This window comes from Pleurodeles waltl, chromosome 1_2 (genome assembly GCF_031143425.1).
Source record: "Pleurodeles waltl isolate 20211129_DDA chromosome 1_2, aPleWal1.hap1.20221129, whole genome shotgun sequence".
NCBI lineage: Eukaryota > Metazoa > Chordata > Amphibia > Caudata > Salamandridae > Pleurodeles > Pleurodeles waltl.
The window spans coordinates 1,220,107,951-1,220,120,454 of NC_090437.1; the positions used below are offsets into that span (position 1 = coordinate 1,220,107,951).

Below are 12,504 nucleotides of genomic sequence, written 5' to 3' on the forward strand. Positions count from 1 at the left end.
GTGTAAATCATTGGGGCAATTCCTGGATATCTAGACCAAAACAGAACTGAAACCAGTTGGTTTGTCTCTGGTCTTTGTCTTGGAGTTCGCACATCATGCACTGGCACTCATGCCTCCCCCAGGTGCCTACCCACAAGTGATTATTCCTCATATTCTTAATTACAAGGTTAGGGATTCGATCCTCTAGCAGGCATGTAAAGGGTGGCGATCTAAAATATGGAGATCACATCAAAATAATTTTCTCAGATTACGCGCAGCATGTGCATAAACTCCGAATGACATTAGATGCCACAAAACAAAAGCTGCTTGCCATGGAACTCAAATATTTGTTGCTGTATTCTGCTAAACTACGTGTAGTCCATGAATGGAAGAGCGCTCAGCAGGTGCCTCTTAGTTAGGGTGGCTGGGGGGGACTGACCCTCACTGGGTAACACAGACTAGTCCTAGACCAGCAGGTGCAAACTGAGGGTGCAATCCTCTGCTTGAGTGAATTTTAGGAGTGATATCACTTGGGTATATTTTTTTAAACACAGCAGAGCTTGTCTCTATTGTTGCTGGCCACACTCTACATAGTTTATTTAGCGGGGTTGGTGGTTTGCTAATTTCCATTTCTTTTTGTTCCATGTGCTGAGTTCAAGGTTGAAGTGGATGGGAAAACACAAATAAGGTTGGTTTAATGTTTACCCGGGTTTGGGGGGGCTTGGGAGAGTTTGGGTAGTTTTTTTATTGAACTGTGGCAGTAGATTGCAGCGGTTATTTGTTTCTGCAGCTGATCATATATAATTGGCCTCTGGCATATTCCTGTGGACCTACTTGGGTCTCCCTTGCCTGGCGACAGTGGTGATTTTGGCTGTATCATACATGACACATTAAGACGGGGTCAGTTAGAATTGCAAACTGGAATGTGTGGGGAATAAATGGCCATATTAAAAGGTATAGGGTTCATCATACATATGCAAGGATGCAAGCCATTCAAATACTATTCTTGCAAGAAACGCACCTGACGGGGTTGGAGGCAGAAAAGACTCACAAAAAATGGAGAGGACAGTTGTACTCATCCACACACTCGCCTTGTGCTAGAGGTGTGGCAATCAGGGTGGGCCCAGGGGTTCTTTTTCAGTACAAATACATTAAAGCGGATGTGGAGGGCCAATATGGGTTACTAAATGGTAAGGACATATGTTTCCTAAATGTCTATGCCCCGAATATACACAATAGCGCTTTCTTCTGGAGAATTATGGATACACTATCACCATATATTCAGGTCTCACTTATATGGGGCGGTGACTTCAACTGTATCTTAAATGGGACACTGGATAGACACACTGCACAGTTTCGTACTAAGCCAACTATGATACAATCTTTAACTGAGATTATGGATAGGTTGGATTGCATTAATATCTGATGGGAGCTTCACCCCTTGACACTGGCATATTCTTGTCACTTGACACATAATACATGTAGCGGATTAAAACATATACTGATGACGAGACAAGTAGCTGACGAGACGGCGGTTTCAGCTTACCAATGCAGATTTTTATCAGATCATGCACCATTGGCAATCGAAGACACCACAGCATACACAATTCCGCCTGTCCCTCTGCGGAGATTGCAGCCAGAGGCTATGAAAACAACATATTTCCTGCTAAAATACAAGATGCTTTAGAGGGATATTTTAGACCAGGAGTCTTCCTCTAGAAGAGCAAATGAATGGGATGCATTCAACGCAGTGCTCAGAGGTGAATGCTTTAGCAAAAACAATGTCATTCATCACCAGTTGAGAGCAGAGATAAGTAGTTTACAGCAGAGGGTTGCCCATCTGCAGTGCAAAGTACCGTTGGACCCAGACACAGGAGACCAGTCGGTGTGAGTCAAGAAAACACTGGCAGAAAAAAACAAGCATTTGCAATGCAGTGGGTCTGCAATTTGTCGAGATAGAGCCATTAGCGTTGTAAACTCCTAACTGGACTTTTCTTGCTACATAAATTGAAAATGAAAAGTAACACAGTTTCACATACGTGAGCCGATTCAAAGCGCCACGACATTACCAACGAAAATAAAGGATTTTTGAATGGCAAGCCCATTAACAAGTGATAGTAATGGGCGTGCGGTGGGTGTGGTTAAAATCACAGATACATACCAACACGTCGGAAAAGCAGCGCTTGTGCGCTGCTATGCTCAACCTGACCAGTTGGATGCTTTCACTCTAAACGAATACAGACAGAAGCTTCATAGGGGAGGGGGACAGGTAGGAGACGCTATTTGCCTGGTTACAACAGCCCCCAACACAGATCAATACACTCCATACACTAGTGGGCGGTAAGGTCTACACTCAACAGGGCATATTAAATGAACTCCAGAACCATCTCCAGTGGGTTATATCGTCAGTTGCCTGTGGTGTTTGGGACAACTGCCAGGATTTTCTGGCCTCCCTGTGTCTCCTGCGATTAAGGGGTGAGCAGAACAAGGCCTCGGAGGTAGCTATCATAGGAGATTAGTTTTTGGGGGTTCTTAAGCGCTCCCACAATACAAAACACCAGGACCTGATGGTATTCCTCCTGCATGTTATCAAACATATGCAGCTTTACTAGTAGACAAATTGCCGGAGGACTTCTTTGAGGCTAGGAGGATGGGCATCTTGCCAGGTTTTAAGAGGGAGGCAGTGATTGTTTGATACCCAAACCTGAAAAGGATCCCACACGGACAATGTCATACAAGCCACTGTCCATGATAAATACCGATACCAAGATGCTCACCAAAGTTCGAGCTAACCAGCTAAAGAGGGTCATTGATATGCTGGTGAATGACCAGTGTGGTTTCATACCAAGACACAGTACAATGTTAAATATACAGAGCCTGACCCACGTAGGCTTCTCCACACAACAAATGGACATGCTGGAGCTTTGATTTCCTTGGACATTGACAAAGCTTTCGTCAGTATCTATTGGGATTATTTGTTTGAAGTGTTGAGAATGATGAGCTTTGGGTCCCAGATTGTAAGATAGGTCAGGTTGTTATATACTTCTCCCACAGCGAGGGTACAACTAGGTGGACTGGTGTTGGCAAGTGGGCCATGTGACACATGTGTTCATGTAAGCAGATGATACCCTGCTGTATGTTCAGGAGCCTCATCTCTAGCTGTATTGGACAAGTTTAGGGATGCGGCAGGGCTACTAGTAAATGGAGATAAAACAGTGGTATTTCTGCTGGGTTCATTTGTAGGAACTGAGCCGGATACGTTATTTGACCAGTTTCGATATCTGAGTATACAGATAACACATTCACCGATATAGAAATAGGACCTGAATATTGGGCAGAGTCGTGCTAGGGTTGCACATGGTCTTCCTCCCCGATGCCTGTCACACTTAACAAAACACCTAGGTGTCTTTCCCCACTTACTACTGAAAGAGCTAGACTGATTATTAATCTTTCTGTTCTGGGTGGGTAAAAGGTCAAGTGTGAAACTAGAAGTTCTTAAACAGGATCAAAATTAAGGTGGCCTGTAGTTCCCCAATTTAGAACGGTATTATTTATCAGCAGAGCTCCAGTATGCGGCTCGATGGTGTGACCCCAAGGACAACTGGGAAAAGAGATTGTTCAGGGGGCACCAAAGAGGAGGAACCGTTGCCTGTCACATTAATGAGAGGATGTAAGACCCCCGCTCACTGTCTTATAGTAATTCAATGGGTAGCCATGGTATGGAATAGTACTGTTAAAAGGATACTAAAACAACCTTTTAACAAAGCATTGGAAATATGGTGGCTACAGCCATTCCAAAAAATATGTAGGGTTATTTCAATAGCCCAGTGGATGGATGGAGGATGTGTTACTACGGAGTATCTGTACCCGCCCCAGCCAACAGCCTTGTTGGAAGCCTGGCTCCAGCTTGGCCATGCTGCACATGGTGTGTCAGTGTTATACCAGGCTATACTGTGCACTGAAACAGGGCAGGTGCAAGTAGCCCTATCTGGCACAGAGAGGGGGGGGATAGTGAACTGATGCCCTCACTCACAGATCAAGAATGGGAACGGGCTTATGGGCAGGCCCGTACTATCACCAGTTATGCAAGCTTTAAGCTGGTGAATTATAATATTATACACTGAACATATCAGATACCTTCCTGGCTCCAAAGAAGTTTTCCAGACAGACCCTCAACATGTCTGAGATGTGGGACAAGGGAAGCTGACTTCTTACACATGATCTCGGGCTGTGCCCTGCTTGAAGATTATAGGTAGGGGGGCGTGGACAAAACACATGGAGTGGTGAAGCTGGGCATTGAGAGAACTGTACACCATTGTCTCTTAAATTTAATTCAGGAAGCTCAAAACTCTAAATTAATACATACATTTGCATCACTCTCTCTGGTGTTGGTGAATCATCGCATTGCCATCCACTAGACCCGACCAAGGATCCCAGCATTGGATGCTTGAGATAGGGATGTTCTAGAATCGGCCACGGCTGAAGAAGTCCACATGAAAATTGTCAGGACTGTTGAACAAGTAGCTGAGGACTTGTATGATTGGCCTACATGGCTAATGTGTTTGGGGAGGGGGCGGGGGTGGGAAGTAGGTCTATTGATGACTATGTTAAAGATGCATGATACAAAATGAATGTCTGTTACATCTGTCCGCATCTTGGTACAGTTATTGTTCTATTAAACAAAAATATAAATAAAGATTGAAAAATATATTTAAAAGGGTCACAGCTCATATCTTGCACTGTTACAGTCAGGCTACAATGGTAGGCCTGAAGCTATGTTTGCACTGCCACTATGGTGGCTGGAAAAATAAGTGATGCAGTCCACTAGTGGCTTTAACTTGACCTGACTTTAACCAGGCTGCATTGCTGTATTGCAATTATTTCATCCAGTCTCTTGTCTAAAGAATTTTGCAGTAATAGGCTGATCTCAATTTACTGGCTGAGAACATAAAAGAAATACAGGCACGATCTCCAGACATCCATTAACGAAATAATGCTCCACTACATGTAATGTCAAACTTCTGGTTTTCCTCTATTTTTTCAAAAGGAACTAGGGGAAAAAACCTATAGAGAGAGAACACTAAACTTTAGGGAGCAACAAATTGACCTGCCTCATGCCATTCAGTCCATACAATCCTTGATGAACAACTCGGTCTGATATACATCTGCACTATTTGCCTTTAATTCTTAATGGACAAGTTACTTACCTTTGGTAATGCCTTTTCTGATAGAGACAATATCTAGTTGCAGATTCCTTACCTTACAATTTCCCCCAGGCGTCAGTCTGTATCCGGGGATTTTTCTCGAGCAGCACCCTTACATGCTGTCCATGCCCTATATGACGTTGTGGGTCCTATATAGGCACCACCCCGGTGCGCTGACGCAGGTTTCTTTTCACAAATTTCCATGCCAGAAGCACAGAGCCATAAAGAACATTGACCACTGGTGCGTCAAAACTTGGGCCATGAAAGAGAACTCCCTGTACCTAGAAATCAATTCGCAGAATGGGGAGGATAGGTAGGTTAGTAAAGAACCTGTAACTACATATGGTCTCTACCACATTAGGCGTTACCAAAGATAAGTAACTTGTTCATCTGACAGAGACATCTAGTTGCAGATTCCTTACCTCAGAATAGATACCAAAGCAATACCATCCCCGGAGGTGGGTCTGCGAACTAACATCACACTGTTGCGTAGGTTTTCATTATCCTAATGAGACTACTGGATTTGGGCGGCAGAATCACCTGTACTGCGGGGGACTGAGTCTGATCCCGCACCACGTGACACTTGTCGGCCTAATTCAGGTTTGTTCCAGCTAACTAGCAGTGCCTCATCTCCACCCAAGAGCAGGGATGTCTGGGGCAAACGGGCGCATGACATACATGACTCCTCAGGGGAATCGTGGTGACTCAGATCTCATACATTTCTCTCAGTTACATTAGTATTATGTATGCAAGGACAAGCAGAGGCAGAGTAAAGTTCAATAAGGTTTTATTGAAGTAACTGCATCTTAAATAATAAAACATGAATTGCAATAACTCGGATGATGAAGCACAATAAGCTTAAAATTGTGACAAGGAGAGTAAAACACAAGAATAACGCTAGCATACTGTCGCTAAGGTTTGAAGGGATAGTTCTTACCTAAGCTATATTAGAGCACAGCATGTTGAGCTCTAATTCTGCCTTTCAGGTTCCCCCCTGGGAAGACATCATCCCTGAGGTAGGGGCCTGTAGTCTACATAAGCAGCTGTAGCGAAGTGATCAGCACTCAGTCATGGTCTTCTGGCTGGAATCTCCCTCTAACGTACATAGGTCAAAGTAGTGTTTTTATAATGAAACAACTGATGCTCCAAGAAAGGATCCCCACGTAACAGTGTGTATGTTTCTGTGAACATTGGAGACAAAGCGTTCCACTTTTGCCGGCAACCTATCTTACTGCAGCCTTGAGAAAAGGACAGAGTGAAAGAAATGTCTTGTTTTAGAACGCAGTCCTGACCTAGGCGAAGAACAGCTAGATAGAAAACAATAAAACAAGACTGCAAATGTGGCTAATGTTAAAATAATATAACAAAACTAAATAAAATATATTTAGGTTAAAGTGCACAGCGGCAGGCCTAGTTTGCTAAAATAATGTGTATAAAATGATGGCCTAAATGGCTACACAACACCAGAAAGTCTATTCATGATCGACTAACCATTGTTGGCTGAGTTCATCTGCTTTGACGTTCAGCGAACCCACCAAATATTTAACCACCAGGGATATGCCCTGCTGTTCCAGCCACATCCAGAGGATAGAACCTCAGGTCCCCCTGTAGAGCCCTATATGCCTTCTGGCATGTGTCACCAGCAGTATGCAGGAGGCCATGAGGCCCAGCAACCTCAGAGTCATTCTCACTGAAATGCAGGATAGAAGCTGAATCATCGGTATCATACCCTGAGTATCCTGGACTTGCTGCTCTGGAGGATAAGCCCGGAACTGCAATGTGTCCGGGACAGCTTCGATGAAAGGGAGCATCTGAGAGCCAGTCAGGTGTGACTTTGGCACGATTACAACCACAACCTACTCCTGGCACAGGAACTCTTTCTATGCCTCTCTTGCCCAAGAGAGCCCTAACCTCCTTGCTGAGAAGTGTCAAGTGATTCTCAGTCATCCGATCGTAGGATGGTGGTATGGATTTAGGGGTAGCCTCAAAGGGAAGGGAGTAGCCCCTTCGGACTACTGCAAAACCCACCTGATTGACGTGATGGATTGCAAGTGGAGCAGGTGATGGCAAATCTTGCTTCAGAATGGTCCCTGATGGATAATCGTCAGACTAGTAAGGTTTGGAGGCAGCTGGGGGTTGGAGGTGTTGGGGGCGGGAGGGGAGAAGGTTGGACCATTAGCTCTCTGATCCACGAAGACGATGGCTCCCACGTCCCCGGCCCCACAGAGGCTGGGCAGCGTTGGTGTGTCATAGTGGCCCGAAGGGAATGGACGTAGTGGGACACCCCTTCTGCAGCCATGAAAGGAGCTTAAAACAGACTGAAGTTAACGAGGGGCCGCTGCGAGGCCCAAGGACCTGGCCAAAGCACTAGAATCCTTGAAGTGCTAAGGTCAGAGTCTGCTTTGTCTCCAAAGAGACAGGTCCATCAAAGGGCATATCCAGAAGATTGGCTTGGACATCCCCCGAAAAGCCAGACGTCCTCAACCAGGTGTGGTACCTCAGGGCCAGCGTCAATGTAACTGCTTTGCCCAGTGAGTCGGTCCTGTCCAGTCCACATCTGATTATAAACGTTGCCGCGTCTCCCCCATTAGCAACAGCTTGAAGAATTACAGCCAGGGCCTTTTACGGGACATGTGGCAGCACTTGCGCAACTGTATCCCACAGCGTGTGGGAGTAACAGCACAAAAGGCATGCTGTGTTCACAGACCGAAATGCCAGGCTGGCAGAAGAACATATCTTCCCAAGTTGGTTCAGCCTCTTCGATTCCCTATCTAGGGGTCCGGAAGGGAACGTGCCCTAGGATGTAGAGGCTTGGATAACCAAGCTATCAGGGTAGGGTTGCTGCGTCAGAACATGAGGTCAGATGGAACAGGTGGATGGCGGCGAACAGTCCTGTTCACAGGAGCCCGTGCTGGGTTTGGACCAGGTACCAAGCAGCACATCGGTAAGGGCTTCACTGAAGGGCAATAGGGGTACAGAGGATGAAGCACCTCTGTCAGGAGGTTGGTCCTGACTGCCACCAAAGGCAGCTCAAGGTCCACGACCTCGGCTACTCTTCGCACCACCATGGAATAGCATGCGCCCTCCTCCATAGCTATGGTAGGAGGAGAAAGCATGCCAGTGTCAGGGGAAGTATCCAGACCATTGGCTTCACCAGGTCCATATGTCAGTCCAAAGTATTTGGTAGCTGGTATTTTAAAGGGTCCAGTGACCCCTCCCACTCCTCACCGTACCACAACTCAAAAGGATAAGGGTCAGGACCTGACATAGGGGGCATAGTCCCTGTGGAAGGCTGAGTCTGTGTCACAAAATGATTGTCCAGCTCAGTGTCGGAGTCGGCAATGAGGATGGGGTCAGCACCACAGGAAACATCGACATCATAATCAGCATCAGGGTAGGTTGAGGTGGTATGACCGGTTTGGATCCAAGCAAGGATCCCTGGGTACCCCCAGGAGCCGAGGTCAAAGCTGCTGGTGCTGAACCAGAGGGGTTCCCTTCTGACCCCTCGGCCTGAAGATGATCTAGCAGGATCGGACTGCCCAAAGATGAGACGCAGGCCTCATAAAACTCTGAGTTGGGCAGGGGTCCCTCTGGCTCCCAGAAACTCAGAGGCGTGGAGCAGACCCAGACGCATGCTCTGAGGACGGAGGCCTAGAACAACAACACTCCTTTCCCTCGTTTTGTTGGCCAACGGTCAGGGTGAAGTCGAAGAAAGCTTGTTCTTCTTAGACGTCATGTGCCTCGACTCACCCGACTATCCAGAGGATGTTGAGTGGGACAACGATGCAGATGGCATCATGACCATTCTCTGGACATTCATCTCTACCGGGAGCAACTCATAGTGAGCACGGGCCACAAGAAGCTTTAGGGACAGCTCCCTAAAAGCTTGTGGATTAATGGCCCGGCCCTCCAAGCACAACTTCGGCAGGTGGTCGTGCTCCAGGCACCACAGGCACTCGAGGTGCAGATCAGTCACCGACATCGCCGATGACAGGATCCGCAGGGCTTGAACCCGGTCCTATGCAAAGACATGCTTGACGCACCAGAAGTGTCAACACTCCAAAAACTTAGATAAAAAGGTGAAAAAGATCAATCAAAAAATGACTGAGGAGTAGCTCTTCTTCGGATCAGCACTAAGCTGGTGCAGAAAAAAAGGAAGTGATGTCAGCACGCCGGGGAGGTCCCTATATAGGATCCACAACATCATATCTGGCGCATACGATGGATGTGGAGCCGATCAATGCCACTTAACGGCTCACGCAGGGGTACTTCTCGAGAACAATCTTCAGATCCAGACTGACGCCGGGGGGAAATTCTAAGGTAAGGAACCTGCAACTAGATGTCTCTATCAGATTGGGTTGCATACATATAAGCTAATGCATTTGAGAACAATCTGGGGAGAAAAGTCATTTATCTTGACATGTGAGATATTGTGTTTCGAAATTAATTGCAAGGAGGACGCTGGTGGCATAGATGTAAAACAGAGTTTATGTCATCTGAGTTTCCACAATACCTAAATCTCACTTTTCCATGGTATACTTGCCTTTCCTTTTGGATGGTTTAAATGAGCTCAAAGCTTACTTATGCAAGAGGCTCGTATAAATACAGACGATAGTAAGCACTGGGCAAAGCAGCCAAAAAATAAATAAATTTAAGGTAGTCAATATCCATTAGGCTACTCAGTTTGATCTGATGTTTACTCTGGGAATAAAACAGCCTTCAGAGATAAGGGCATGAATATTGAATTTTTTTGAAAATTCTTGGAGCGTAAATTGATCATATAGTAATCAATGATTCTCCTAGTTTGCATTATACACTAAGATGCCTTAAAAGTTGTTCAAGGTGTTTGATTCACCACAAGGGCAGTCTATTACCTGAATCACAATGCCCCAGCCTTTTTAGCACTGGATGAATCTGAAAGCTGGATTAAGAAAAAATATTTGCTCAGCTCTCATGGTTTGTGGTTGAGCTATTGTACAAAGAAGATGTCCAACTGTGCCTGTAAAGCAGCCTTGATTTGCTGTGCCACTTGGCAAATTTTAACTTACCATTTCAGCCAATGACGATGGTGTGTAAATTACATGCATGGGGATTACAACTGAGTTTTATCACTTGCATACAGTGTCACATATAGCATAAATGTAACATGAATAGGTGATTAAGGTCCAATTACCACCAGGAATTCCAGGCAGGTTCTGAGTGTAGCCACCTCTCTTTGGAGCCTAGACAGCCATCTGCCCACCTCTTTGTGTTTCCATTACTTATGTTTACTAAGCCAAGGTTCTACCAGGTGCCTGCCCAAACTCTTCACCCAATCTCATTTGACCCTTGTGCAATACCGCAGACTCTCACCTGGGCTGTTTCTCACTCCCAACTCAAAAGGCGTTCAGGCTCAATATCAACAGGCAAAAGTGTACCTATGCAATTTCCCTGTCGCCCTCTTGTCTGGGCTCCATGCTTTATTTCTACCATTATAATTATACGGTAAAGTATAAAACAAACTACACTTTTGACAAATATTTAGGCAAAAGTGCATGGCAGGGTGGCATGTACCATGATAAGGGAAGTGTTTCGTTGCCAGTGATGATACCTCTAGGTTACTAGACCTTATTAGTATGCCCTATGCACCCTACATGATGATTTGACTGAATTGGTTAAACGTGGAAAGCATATACAAGAAAATATAATTTGTGTTTGGTAGTCTACGTTTGATGGTTGGAATCTAGAAAGGTGACAGCAGTGTACAATTCCTCAGATCATCTGATAGGAAGCAGAAGGTGGCCAAGGACTATGGTTGGGTGGGGGGGGGGGGCTATGAGATGGGGGTGAGAATTTGGGTTGGGGAAGCACAATAAACAGATCAGTATTGGTCCTGCTCCAAACGGGTCTGTGGAGTCATACTTAGAAGTGCCAGAACATGTATGCTCTGTATGGAAACAAGCATTTTTGCCAAATACGTTGAAAAAACATTGAGGGCTGCAGCTAGCATCCTTCAGCCACTGGTCCCATTTTCATGCTCGCTTAGTGAAACTTAGACAATAGATAGAAGTGATCCGATCTGTGTTTTCCACTCTGGTCCAATAAATACAAATTATATATCTTTATGGAATGTTTAAGCTCCATTTTTGCCCAGGGCTTAATTTGAGCCAATGGTTTCCGGTGCAGGGCACCAGCACTTATTTTTCTGCCTCAAGCATTTACCGTGAGCAAAAGACATATGAGAAAGACGGAGGAAGAGAAAGACGAAAAACCGGCACAAAGGGAGAATGCAGAAAGCTGCGAGAGTGAACTGAAGGGATAGGGAGTGACTGTAAATAGATTAGAGAGGCCCAAAATGGCTTCAGGATTACTCTGCCTCAGTAGTCTGTGCTCGCACATTTAAGTGCAGCAGCCGAGTGTTTCAAAGGAGAGTTGGACACCAGCTCGTTTTTATTTACAAATTAAGCACTGCTTTTGCCAGATACTCCTATTAAAAAGTAAACTGCTGCAGCTAACAGCCATATTCCTCAAGCTCTAAACTTAGCCACCAAACAAAATAAATTCAGCAGGACAAGGTTTAACGCACAATTCACCACTCAAATGTTAATAAAGGCTGACTGGAACAGCAAACATACTGCAAACGTAAGCACATCAAAAATCACTTGGAAACTGGAGCAAAAGAAAAATCAGTTTACTATAACCCAGATGTAAAAAAAAAAGATGAAGGGGAGTATGTGTAGAAAAATGCAGAGAGCTAGCCTATATAGCATGGGGAAAAATACACATGTTGGAATAGATATGTAATTTCTGCTCATCACTATTCATTTTATGAAAAACAGATCATAAGAAAGGCCAGTTCTCTACTTCACTGTTGAAACTGCAGCTGTATTTATGCTCCGTGACCTGCTTTTCACATTGTCTGCTGGCGGCAAACATTACAACATAACTCACTGTAATGAGTAATTACAGTTGAGCAGCAACATCATTTCGTTATTACAAGTGACTAGAGGCGTCACAACCCAACAATAATGAAACTGGAGTCTGGTTTTATACACGGATTGCAGGCTCCAAAGTATTTTAATGTTCTTATAACCCTGGTGGATAGAAACTTCTGTTACTATCGCTGGGTCACCAACACCCTTTGTGCAATGAGGTCTTTGGAGTTTTGCATTTATCTATTGGTTCATTTTCTTATATCAATCACTGAATTTAAAATATTAACACTAGCAAAGAGTCCCTAAGTAAAGGTTGCACAGAAAATTGCAGCTTACTAACTTAATTGCCACACAGAAGGTATGCAAAACCAGGCATAGCTAGTAGACATTTCAGTTTCAGATACAGC

The 12,504-nt window shown here is 45.0% G+C and overlaps 1 protein-coding gene across 2 annotated transcripts in view; it reads right to left on the reverse strand.

The window, feature by feature from the left end:
* The window catches only part of UVSSA (UV stimulated scaffold protein A), a 268,598-nt gene that overhangs the window by 158,197 nt on the left and 97,897 nt on the right, over positions 1–12,504 (reverse strand). The gene's annotated exons all lie outside the window — the stretch shown is intronic.